At 39.5% G+C, this 13,044-nt stretch overlaps 1 long non-coding RNA gene across 3 annotated transcripts; it reads left to right on the forward strand.

Annotated features, from left to right (window-relative positions):
* Positions 1–2,882: 2,882 nt before the first annotated feature.
* On the forward strand, positions 2,883–12,117 carry LOC110978926 (uncharacterized). 3 transcript variants are annotated; one of them, XR_015427880.1, is made up of 8 exons: positions 2,883–2,959; positions 4,056–4,156; positions 5,511–5,593; positions 5,724–5,887; positions 6,294–6,402; positions 7,398–7,495; positions 8,291–8,383; positions 10,271–12,117. It is a non-coding gene; the product is annotated as an uncharacterized LOC110978926 (long non-coding RNA). The 3 variants fall into 3 exon arrangements; XR_015427881.1 differs by lacking the exon at positions 5,724–5,887 and having other exon boundaries at positions 2,885–2,959; positions 5,511–5,636; XR_015427882.1 differs by lacking the exons at positions 5,724–5,887; positions 6,294–6,402 and having other exon boundaries at positions 2,889–2,959.
* Positions 12,118–13,044: the final 927 nt, after the last annotated feature.

The raw sequence follows: 13,044 nt of genomic DNA on the forward strand, positions 1-13,044 counted from the left end.
ATTTAACGCTAGGATGCTACAACGCCATTATCCCACCTTGAGGGGGTTCCAGAGAAAGCATCCCACGCTGCTGTAGGAGACATAACATCAAAGATTAACGATTATGATCGAACTTGATGAGGTGGTTCAAAGTGCCATTTGCATAACAACATTTTGTTAAAAGAAAAAAGGAACTATTCTAGATCAACGTGGGAGATATTTTTAGTACACAAATTGATTGATTCCATGTGTACTTGGAAAGGTTGAGTTAACTAGCATGATTTTTCCCGGAGGGTCTGAGAAACATTCACCATAAACCTATCAGAACCAAGAACTGAGACGTCCCCTAAGTTCGAGTACATGCAATTTAGGAAACTTCTCTCCGAAATCATGTGTCCGGCTAATTAATTGAATTACAGTAACTTATCTGAAGGTAGGCCAACTCCCCTGAAAGAGTGTACAGTTGGTAACGACGCTCCCATAAACGGGTGGTTAGAAGGAGTGTTAAAAGCACCTGAAGGAACATTGTTTCATTTTCTTCCGTAGGGCTGCATAACAGCTCCGAGGTTGCACTCCCTCTATCCAAATTCCTGCTGGCTGAAATTTGGAACTTTTTGTTTGTCCTGAAAGTAAAATCCAAATTTCTGTTTGACGAAATTGGTAAATTTTGGTTTGGCAAGAAAGTGAATCCCAATTTCTGGTTGCTAAAAATGCACATTTTAGTTGGACCAGCGAGTAGAAGCAAAATACAAATCCAAATACAAGAAGCAAAATGTACAAATTTCTGATCAAAGAATTATCGTAAATTATGGTAAATTCAAATTTTTTGCTACCCCAAAAAATTGGAAAATTGGGTTGCCCAGGGCAGATGTTAGGCGACCAAGGCCCTGTGATAAGCGAGTGCGGCGCTTAGGCTCCGCCTTGCGAGTACGGCGATTGGTTAGCCGAAGTCGCTGCTTGGTTAAAATCCTATGATGTTCTATAACTACAAAAATTGTTTCGCGTCGCCCCGACGGGACGACAGCTCCGTCGCGTCGGGTTGTGTTGTTTCTTATGGTGTTCTATAGCCGCCAAATGTGCGTCCCGTCGCCCTGACACCACGACACGACGCCAGGATGGCTTTGTCGCGTCGTGCCGTCGCGTCGTGGTGTCGCGATCCTTTCTCATTACTTTTACGCTGCGTATAATGCATTACGCCTTGCCGTCGTCGGCGTCGCGTCGTGGCGTCGTGACGTAGCGTTGTAACGTCGTGTTGTGTCCTTCTGTCTTGCCGTCACGTCGTATCGTCGCGTCGTACTGTCGCGTCGTGCCGTCGACCCGTTGCGTCGTGCCGACGGTGCGACGACACGACGCGACGGCAAGACATCAGGACACGACGGCAGGACGGGACGGCACGACGTAATGCATTATATGCAGCATAAAAGTAATGAGAAAGGAGGTGACGCCACGTGACGACGCGTTGGCACGACGCGGCAGAGCTGTCGTAGCGTCGCGTCGTGGCTTCGGGGCGACAAATGTCATCATCGACCTTGGCGTCCAGCGATATCGTGCATGTCCCTACCTAAGTCTCCTTGTTCATACACGTGTGTTTCAGCTCCCCGTACTTAGGTGAAAACGAGATTGTAAAACTTTACAGAGATTTACCTACCTGCAGTCGAGGGGTTGCATGTTCCGTTGCTTTGACATAACAGTTGTTCTCAGCAAAAGTTGAGTAGAATACTAAAATGTTTCAGAGATTATTGGTTCCTCATAAATCAAAATAGTTTCTGAAATATTTTTATTTGCTTTTATATCGGCTTTATCAAAAGACGACCATAAAATTTCAAAAAAGCTCATTTGCGTGCGTGACCGCCGCATAGGATTGTTCTTTCTTTTTTATTTAATAGATTTTCGGAAGTGATGGGTCATTTTTGGCAGGATGTTTCTCTTTTAGGGCAGGTAATGTTTTAGTGTTTATAAATTGATATAGTAGCAAATACTTTGCACAGCCCTTTTTCCAAGTTGGACTTTTTAAAGGAGCTGAAAGAAAAATATTACAAATTCTGAAATATGTGCACGTTTACCTATCCTAGGGTTCTGGAAAGGCGCCATCAGAGGTCAACTTTCAGGCTCTGTTATGTGTATAGGCTAGGCTGGTCTTGTTTTACCCAACGGTTGTAGAAAGTGTTATTAATCTACCACTTTTTTACCCAGTGTTATGCTCTTTTTGCCCACCAGTCCAGCGACTCACCTAGTTTTCTTCCGTGTTGGGCAAACGTAATGTCGGGAAAGGACCAATTAAGAAGATGGCATTAGCAAACCTTAAATTATTAAAGGAAAACCGCTGACCACCCCCCCGGGCCCCCCCAAACCTGAACAAGATTAACCGTGCACGTGAAGCCGCCATGCTGTTCGAACTTCGAAGTACAGAATACCAGGGCTATAAATATTTAATGAACCATTGGTCATTTGCATACAACTGCTGCACCCCCAATTCCAGCACTGGATTCCCAAGACGTTAGTGAAAGTAAGTAAAAACTAGTTGTGCGAGGGCGCTCTTCAACAGATTTAAAATAAATATCGATCACTGACGTCTCGGGCCAAGACCAATGGCGCCCATAACGTTATATATAAATATATATTCTTATGATTCTTATTCTTATAATTCTTATGATTTACCTTACGAAAAATCACACCCGTTTTCGTCGTGGTTCGAGCGGACTGATATTGAAAAGGGAAATCACTAGCGCGTTTTGGTACCTTGCTTAATGGTACCCCGCTCATTACTGTACTTACTGTAAGGAAGTTGGTCGACGACCAGTTTTCCACGTGCTGATATGATCGCAACATCAGCGCGGTACTTGCACGAGCATTAGCATGACAATGCCTACGCTCGAGAACGCGGGATTGTTTGAATGTGACTTCAGAGGAGGTGAGTTTAAAAGTGAGAAGTGTTACTGATTTAGCGGGGTTCATTACCTTTAGCACCCAGTATTATAAGGTAACAAATTCTACTTTTTCGAAATAACTTATCTAAACAAGTTGTTGATGATGCTCTCTTTCATATCAGAAAGAAAAGAGAACACGGCTTTTGGTTTTTGAGGGCAAATGGCAACGTACATGACCGCCCCGAAGGTAGCTGTGAACGACAAATAAAGGAATGTAGTCTGGTTCCTTTTTGAATGGAGATTTGTTTTGATGAATCCGAAATCCTAAGTCAGGTAACCGGACGAAAAACAAAATGGCGTGATTCGACTGATGATTGGTTGTCTTTTGCCAAACTCGGGTTAGAAATTTGAAGTTTTCTTGCTTAAATTTTGTCAAAATTTACCTAAACTAGGCCTAGTAGGGTTGAGTAATGGTTCCTTAAGGTCAGAATGTTAGTTAGTTTGAGAAAGTGGACTTTGTTTCCTTATAGGAACAGGGTGCTAATGGGAACCCGACTTTAATACCAACCAGTGAACTAGCCCAGGTGGACTCCCTGACCGTACTTAGTCGTAATGAAATGAAGACAACGTCCAACCTGGGCTACCATTGAACCAACAATTGAAAATGAATGGGAAACGACGCCCAGGACGATAATGAGATTTACGTATGACAAACTTCATTAATGTGGGCTTCAATGTGGGTTATTTTGCCCTTGGCTTTGTTGATTTTACACTGCCTTTTGCTGCGGTAAACGTAAAGTGCACCCTCTATTTTAATTTAAAAATGGCGTACCCCACGAGTGTTAGGCTGGGATTTTAACAGGGTTCCTTTGGTTTCTGCTTTAGCAGTAGCAGTAATGGAGAGATGAGAAACACTCCTGTGGGACCATTTTCTGGATTGCTGCACATCTGAGATATCATATTTCTATTATATTTTCAACAATTGAAAATGAATGGGAAACGACGCCCAGGACGATAATGAGATTTACGTATGACAAACTTCATTAATGTGGGCTTCAATGTGGGTTATTTTGCCCTTGGCTTTGTTGATTTTACACTGCCTTTTGCTGCGGTAAACGTAAAGTGCACCCTTTATTTTAATTTAAAAATGGCGTACCCCACGAGTGTTAGGCTGGGATTTTAACAGGGTTCCTTTGGTTTCTGCTTTAGCAGTAGCAGTAATGGAGAGATGAGAAACACTCCTGTGAGACCATTTTCTGGATTGCTGCACATCTGAGATATCATATTTCTGAAACTTTACTACCCAACAGGTATGCGGAAACAGTTCGTGTGATAATCTGTTAACAACCTGTTAGTAACGCCAATGGTAATGGTAGTAATAATAGGCCTAGGTGCCTATGTACAGTTTTGTAAATCTGAAACATGACTTTTGTCCAATAAATTTTTAAACCAATGAAAATCTTTGAAAAAGTTCCATACACGGACGCCACTTGACACCATGTGCAGAAACCCTTGCAACTAGTCTGAAAAATTCTAAGTGTTTTCTCAGTAAATGACTTGGTATTTTCCCTTCCAAATTGATCTTTTCTGGACATATTTTTGCTTTCTGATGGCTATTAAGTCACCATAGGGAAGAATTAATGGCAGCTGTATATGGAAATTTTTCCAAAATATCCAGCCAGTGGAGCCGAGGTGACTAATTTTATAGTCGATGGGTAGTCTAAACAAACAGGAGAATAGTATGATTTGATGTAGTAAATTAAGAGGAAACATTAATTACTTTATACCCCACGAGATTTTGTCAGGAACCCAAAGTCTTTGAAAATAACTATCTACTTGTTTTCAGAATTAGGTACCATTTCAAAATTCTTATCGAGTCGATGTCAGACAGATCTGTCCAACTGATACATTTAAAATCGGTTGGCTATCAAGTGAAGTGTTCTCAAGTGGCCAATTCTAACCGATAAATGCCTCTACACTGGATTACTCCCAAGGCCATTTGGTTTCAGTAGAGCAACACCCCCCTCCATTATTCACTCAACACAAGTCACTGTTATTATTTATCGGTCGGATGGCCCTGTCCTAAAGTCATCCAATAGGATTTTTGAAATGATGCCTTATATACATGTAAATACATGGCAAAAACTGTCATTTCCACATTTATTTCAGTGAAGCTGGTGAAAAATTGGGTAGAAAGTGGGCCTGTTTGAGTCAGTTTTGGTTGGAGATTTGCACTGATTGCCTGATGAAAATCTTTAAATTGGAAGTTGTGCTAATCATTTCTGAATACATGTTGCTTAGTTTCAAAATTCTGCTGCGCCGAACTGATTTTGTTTGGGGTATTACAGTAAAATCTTTCTGTACTGAAAATACAAAGGGGAGAGGTCTACTTTACAGCAAAACTGTCCTCTTTGTTTTTTCATCTATTTATATGCAGTCTGTATGTTTGTCAGTCTATCATTCATCTGTCTGTTGTTCCGTTGTCTCTCCCCCCTTTCTCTCAGTCATTCTCTTTCAAATACGAAGGTTATTGGGCCAGTACTTACGAATTCTCAGTCAGCTTTCTCCATCTCTCCGATCCTTCACAGACCTCTGAGAACTGGCAAACAAGCTCCTCTACTCATTTGCATGTTTTTTAATGACTGTTATGTGCATTTATTTCAGCCAGAGCACAAGCCGCTGATGAGTTGTTACTTACAGGACGATCAGTTTCTTGGCATTTCTTGATGATGGCCGCTGTTGTTGAGGTGATTGTACTGTGATCTCTTGCTGTAGCCTTCTTGGTAACATGTGAGTGATTCTTTGTTATTGGGATGATCCCAAAGGTATGATACACTGATTGAGTCTTCTGTGAACTCATTCCCTCATGTCCTGTAGACCTAGCACATTAACGCCTAGGACATGCAAGCAGCTCCATCGCTACCAACAGAATGAATACTCCCAACCTACACAGCTCTTTCCAACCAATTAGGTAGTGCTTATACTCAAGACATATCATTTGGAGATGGCAGTGGAAGAGATTGTTTGGCTGAAAAAAACAGGTGGGATTCTAAATATAGCTCAAGATCAACACTCCTTGTTTTGTGAGCTTGCAACTGTCAATGGTTGAAAATGGATCTTAAGAAATGCAAAAAGTAGAGGGATTCAATTTGTTAGATCGCTGCTTACAGGCTTGAGGAAAAGGACTTTTTGTGAAGTGTATATAGGGTGTTTTGCAGAATAAAATATGCTTAGCCAAGCAACAATCCAAAAGACATGCAAAAATGACAACTAAGATGATGAGATTTTTATATGAGAAACTCCAGTGATGTGTGCTTGACCTTTGTTGATTTGATGCTCCTTTCAATGATTCTTCAATTGTTGTAAAGTGCAACCTATATATTTTGAAATTGTGGCCTCCATGTTCGTGTATTAATACAGATTGGAATTCAAACACGGTTTGTTTAGTTTCCCTAGTTTCAGTAGTTTGATGGAGAGACAAGAGCAAGCTAGTCCCTGGAGGCTGTTCTCTGGAGTGTAACAAATCAGAGATATCACTGGTGACACTACGTCACAGGTATGGATTGGAAACATTCTACATCAGTGATATTAGTCCATGGTATAGACCTTTTTTCTGTGATGTCACGATCGTGCTGGACCTCTATGTGGTGTAATGGTAATGAGTGCATGGTGTTGTAATGGTAATCTGCCTACTCAAGATAATAGTCAAGCATGCAGCGTTCGCACGTGCCCTTAGGAATGTATGCGGTCACTTTGACCAAGGCGGTCCACACTTAGTGTTGTTTACAGTTAGCACAATCCAGTCACGTGGGTGAAAAAAGCCTACTGGTAATAATGAAATGCCAAGTTGTTTTGTAGATCTTGACCTTGCGCTTTGTCTTATAAGCTTTTCATCTAATGAGAATCTCCGGCCTTTGGGGTTGGGTTGAATTTGACTACAAAAAATGGATGGAATTATTTGATGTAGTCCTACAGTTTGCAGCAAAGTGGACAGAAACAAGACAGGACAATTTGCTCTTAAATTTGCATGCTGCTACCCCAAGAATGCAGTCTCGATCTCGATCTTTACAAAACCCGCTCAGTAATTCCGATGTACAGTACGTTGCTTGGTAATTCTGCGCATGCTGTGTCAGATCTTATACCATACAATTGGACAATGTTTCAAAAGTTGAGTTGATGCGATTAGGATGCGATGTACAAACTGCCAGATTGAGGCTCTCCTTGCCTATGGTGGCAGCATGAAGAGTGAATAACAGTTTCTTTTATGATGTCCTTGACACAGTGTTTACCATACACACCAAGGATTCAACATTGGTTGGAAGGTATGATGTAAGCCTTCTTGCCCATAATTCTTTGATGTCAATTTCAGTCACATCTATCTGGAACCCCATGCCTGGAAGGAGGTCATTGAGGAAGCTCTTTAAACTTAGTTCTCTCCACCTTTCTCATTCTCCACTAGCCCTCTGTGAATTAGTTAATCCAGGCTAATGCAGTCATGTTGTATTATTGTCATTGCATGTTTTTGATGACTGTTTTTTGTGTCCATTTCAGCCAGAGCACAAGCTGCTGGTGAGCCGCTGGTCATGGTACATCCAGTTTCTTGATATTTCTTGATGATGGAGTAATCTGTTCCTGTGCTTGATGTTGAGGTGATTGGTACTTTGATCTCTTGCTCCTGTGAACTCATTTCATACTTTGTTTTTTTTAAATACCGTATATATGGACCATGAACATAATGACGTCAAGCTATTATTTTGTACTTTGACTATTATTGCTTCCCATCTCACTGCCTTAGGAAATGCTGCTACATGCACATGTAAACTAAGCATGACGTCATTATGTTACAGGTCTCTTCACTTTCCCCAAAGTTGACAGGAACGGAGGTCCTCCTTGAAGGATAAATTTGCACCTAAACCTGGGTGATGACATACATGTCTATGGGGAGTCATAATTTAAGACCACTGATAAATTTGGGAATGGTTTCTACACAACATGTGATCCCTGCATAGCAATTGGGGATGACAGGTAAAACATGAATTATCAGAGAGTGTTGGCCCGACCCCCTTTGGTGTATGCGAAATCCTATTGAAATTGGAGGATTTTGGACTGTCTTAATTTTCTACTCAGTTTCTGGGGCTGTTAAAAGAGCCCAAGAAAGTAGAGGGGTTGTCAGTTGTAAAATGGCTGCTTCTAGGCTTGAGAAATATGACTTTTCAGGAGTTGTGTTTGCTGACCAACCGACAATTGAAGAGAGTTGAAACAAAGGCCAAAACGAAAATTTGAGTTTTATATAAAGACATCCCAGCCATGTCTACTTGTATGTTATTCGGCCCGGATCTTTGTTGACTTGACTCTGTTTTCAATGTTGCCTAAAGTGTTATGGTGGCTCCTCAGTGAGTAGTCATTCAGGCTGTGATAGAAAAATAGTTTTTTGATTTTGTTAGTTGTAGCATTGATGAAGAGACAAGATCATACCCCTGGGAGACAGTTTTCTGGATTTTAACACATCACTGGCAACTGACAACACAACTCACTCGGTAAGCACTTTATATCATGTTCTGATTTTAGCCTTACACTGAAAGTCATGTTCCAGATTTGAAACAATAGCTGTACATAATTTTGTATACATGTACAGTTGTTACGGTAAAATCTGGAGCATGGCTTATCAGGCTTCACTCTTGAGGACGACGAGAGCATGCTGGTTGAAACGTCAAGCACATACTCTACGGTTCTTGTCAGAACCATACCTCTTCCAAGAGAGATCTATTCACATGATGTAACCACAAGCCCTGTTTTTGTCTCCACCATGTAAAGCTTCAAGTCTTATCTAATGAACGTGAATATTTAGGGCAGTTATGCTTCCTACTTTGTATTTTGCATTTGTAAGTTGCTCTTGTAATTAGATGGTTTTGCAAACAAAGTTGGCTCTATATAAGACCTAATCCTAGTTAAAATCAACTGATCTTGTTTTCATTTTGTTGTACATGTCCACTGAAGAATGTTTCATTCTGATATTCCCACATTTAAGAGAACTATACACAAATGAAGGAGAAAGCTTGTGTCAGTCATTACGTTTGCTAGTATAGGGTCGTCATGAGAGTCAGTATTGATTCAGCATTGTTACCAACTTTATTCGCAATAACGACCAAGAAGGTTGCGATAGAATTGTAAGCTAACTGTTGACTGAATTGGAGAATTGAAAAGCAGGCTAATACTGCATACTGGATACTGGATCTGGATACTGAATCCTGAGGAGCTGTACAATGATGATGCAGGACTTATATACGGTCAGAAACAGGATGTAGTTGAAGTCACATAACTTAATAAGGGAAAGTCTTAGTCACATGTCTTCGCTGGATTCTTAGAACAATGATTGTGAATGAATAATTTCACCTTAAAACAAAGTCCTTGGTGGATGATAGTACAAGCTTAAATGAAGCATGCTGAAGTGTGCCACAGCCTCTGGGCTAACAAAGTCAAATAGGCCGAAACAATATACACTGTACAAGACACTGTGTAGGTGTACTCTTACAAGGAAAACGCAGTGAGTAATGTGTCTAAGAAATGGCAAACAGGATAAATACAGGAAATTAAAAAGTTATCAAAGTTAAAAATGAAGATTATGAAAGCTAAATTCACTAAAAGAAATAAATGCAAATAATTCAAGTAATTGTGCAGAAAACGCTACACTAGTAATCTTGTCCCTCTTGTACTTGTTAGTCAATCTGTTTCAGTAGTTAGTTTGGTCTGTATATATGAGGATAGTCTTCAAATGGTCAAAACTTGTACCTTGTTTAATCGTAATGGGTACCATCCTTCGATTATTCTTATTATTTATTTGACCATCACAAGAACAAAGCAAAATTGAACAAAAAGTATATAAAAAACAACAAAAGCACAAATACAAGTAAATATAAGCAGTAGCAGGGACCAGGGACGAAAATCTGAATACATTACAAGACATAAAACAGTTATGTGGGTCAGGGACTGCAAAAGTAAAATAAACTACTATTACCCGTGCTTATGCTGCCCCGTTTATAATGTTAACAAGACAAATTATACATAATAACAAAGAAAACAACGGTCCCCACACAGGTGATAAAAATGACAGCCAAAAAAAAGAAAAAAAAGCTGCAGAGAATGTTTCATTTCCTTATTTCCAAACGTAAGAAAATTATCCCGCAAAATGAAGGCCATGCTATAAAAAGAATTTTTCTTACTCGTTCTTTTTAATCATGTGAATTTACTCATTTAAACAACTATCCAGTTTTAATCAAGTCCTCTAAGCCCTCCTTTTGAGGTTATTTTATTGGCTTGTCGGTAATTTTGTCTTTTTGTCATTTATTATTCATGTGATGCCTTTAATCTTAAATCATGTCATCCTAATTAAGCATTTGTCTGTGATTTTTTACGCCTGTACTCAGTACCACAAGCACAGCCAAGATTTGGACTCTAGCACTGTGCCTATCTGTTCTACTTGCTAGTCTTCTGCTGATGGTTGAACAGTGATATGCTCCATGCTGTGACATGTTCAACCTCTCACATCATTTTCTTATTTTGTCTGTCCTGGAATAGCATGAGCAAATTCGGGGTGCAATTTCTGTTGTATAAGTGCATTGAGCCTTTTAAGGGCAATAAAAGTAACACCAGCATGATTTGATTTCCTCAACATAACAGAACTGGTAATTTGCAACTGTTGCAGTGACCGTTTGTCTTGTGGTGGCAACAAAAGGTTTTGTTGAAAGGTTCCTGTTTTGCATGGTTTTTCTGTACCATCTGGTGTACCTCAAGGAAGTGTCTATTGTCCAATCCACTTCAATTTATGTATGTCAACGACCTTCCTTATCATATCGTGTCAGCTAGCACTTTATTTGGTAACAATGCTCTTGCATATATAGGCCAATATTATGTCAGTCTGATGACCTTCATCAACAAGATGTTCATGGCTTCCATAGATGTTGTCATGCTAATATGCATCTCAATAAATTACGAAGGAAACCAAAGTTATACGTATAGTATGGTTTAAGAAAATAGTGGATCCAAAGTATACTTTGGTTAACATGCAGTTTTGAAGTTGAGAATGAGTGCAAATATCTTCGTGTAATAATTTCAACTACTAAATTTCTTGGGAAAATCATGTTATGTCACTACCAAATCAACCAGACTCAGTATCTTGCTTTCATTTTGTCAGTTTATAGTGTTGACTGTTCTGGAATACCAGTAGCCTACCTTCACAACAGAAACCTTATATATTAACAAATTAGACCAACATTCAACATTGAGCAACCAAGATAGTTCTCTAGCAAAGAAGATTTGAAATGGAACAGTGATTGGTTGCATACGTACATTGAATTTGTCTTTATGAGAATCTAAATGCATCCATATTTTGCTTACATTTGTTGTTAGAGGTCTCCGTGGAGTTTTTGACAGTGAAATAGTCTCAGTGAACAGTTCGAACATGTATATTGGAAACGATCAGGCTGGACAAACCTTACGGCTCAAATACAAAAACCTTCACATTTTGCCAATTGCATGCTTTAGGATGAACTACATGTACATGTACCTGAACGTATGAGAACAAGTGGTTTAACTGACCCTTCAACACCGGATCAACTTAACCAAGTGCCCACTTGAATTTGAAAGTTTATGAAACTTTACAGAGTGCTGATTGAATTTGCAGTTGAGTACCTTTGTAATAAGTTCGTTGGGACTGGCAGGTTGTGGGAGGGGCATTGTTGTTTGGTGTAAGGGAGCACAACATTTGGGGATTTGATACCCAGGATTTGCCATGTGGACCAGATGTGTCGATGGTTTTCTTTTTGTTGTTCTTCAACTGTATTTTGTTATTTCGTGGTGTCCTTCTTTCATTTGGTTTTACACAATAAATTTCTTTCATTGTTTTGAAGGTACTTGTCATTGATTTATGTACTTGTTTCTGTAATTATTTTATTTTCATTACTGTAATGTATTTGTGTGTCATATTTATCTTAGTTTTGCCGACTGAATGTACTTTTTCTGTTCGATTTATTTAGTTGTTATTTCTTGAATCATATTTTCCTTGTATAGTTCCTTAATTGTGTATGTGTGGTCACGTTTATGTAAAAGCTGGAACTTCAGAAAGGAAGGCTCACGCCAAACTCTTTCCTCTCTGTGCATTTGTAACGTTTGTGTTCGTGATTTCAGTGTATATGTGCTATGTGTTTTGTTTAATGTTCTGTTCTTTATCCTGGAAAATGCTGAATAAATGAAAGTGTTTCCCCCATTGTACACACGTTATTTCTCCCTGTCTCATTTGCTGCATTCCGATGTATTCCGCAACGAATTCCAGTATAAGTAAAGCTCAAAAAAGTTTTTTCAAGAAATCAATTCCTCAATAGTCCAAGACTCAAATCGTGCAGCTTTTAAAATTTTTTCTATTTTCTGAGACAATAATACCTGCACCACTCCATAGATTACCGCCACTATGATGTATAAGCATGGGAATGTAGGTACATACATCTCTCCATAGATTACCATCATTATAGGAACTCCAGTGTATAAACAGGAAATACAGATACATTCGTTACTCCATAGATTACCATTATTGTGGGGTCCGGAATTTATAAGGACCAGAATAAAGATACCTGCACCACTCCATAGATTACCATCATTATAGGAACTCCAGTGTATAAACAGGAAATACAGATAAATTCGTTACTCCATAGATTACCGTCATTATGGGGTCAAAAATGTATAACGACCAGAATAAAGATACCTGCACCACTCCATAGATTACCGTCATTATAGGGACTCCAGTGTTTAAGCAAGGGAATATACACTGAACAGCAAAAGAAACTTGCCACTTTTTTCAAAGGCCACGCGTAAAAATTCACTGCATAGAAATAAACAGATTGTGTACACAGGTATGCTGCAGTACGCCTAACTAATCACATGCCCCAAAGCAAGTGAATATCTTACAATTAAGAAAACTTGACATGAACAGCAACTGACCTTCGATTATTGAATCAAAAGTCACACACAAAAGCACTCTCCACCAAGCAAAAATGACCTATGAATGGACAACATTTTAACAACCAATGACAAGTGAACACCCGTTTCGTCAAAATGATGTGCATGAGTGGTTTCCGTATAGGGATGCCATCCTTACTGACTATGCATACACATTATTGAAAAGTAATGATTGTGACTTCGTCCTGTG

The sequence above is a fragment of the Acanthaster planci genome, linkage group LG15 (assembly GCF_054643075.1).
Source record: "Acanthaster planci isolate LZ-2023a linkage group LG15, COTS_SCS, whole genome shotgun sequence".
Classification (NCBI taxonomy): domain Eukaryota; kingdom Metazoa; phylum Echinodermata; class Asteroidea; order Valvatida; family Acanthasteridae; genus Acanthaster; species Acanthaster planci.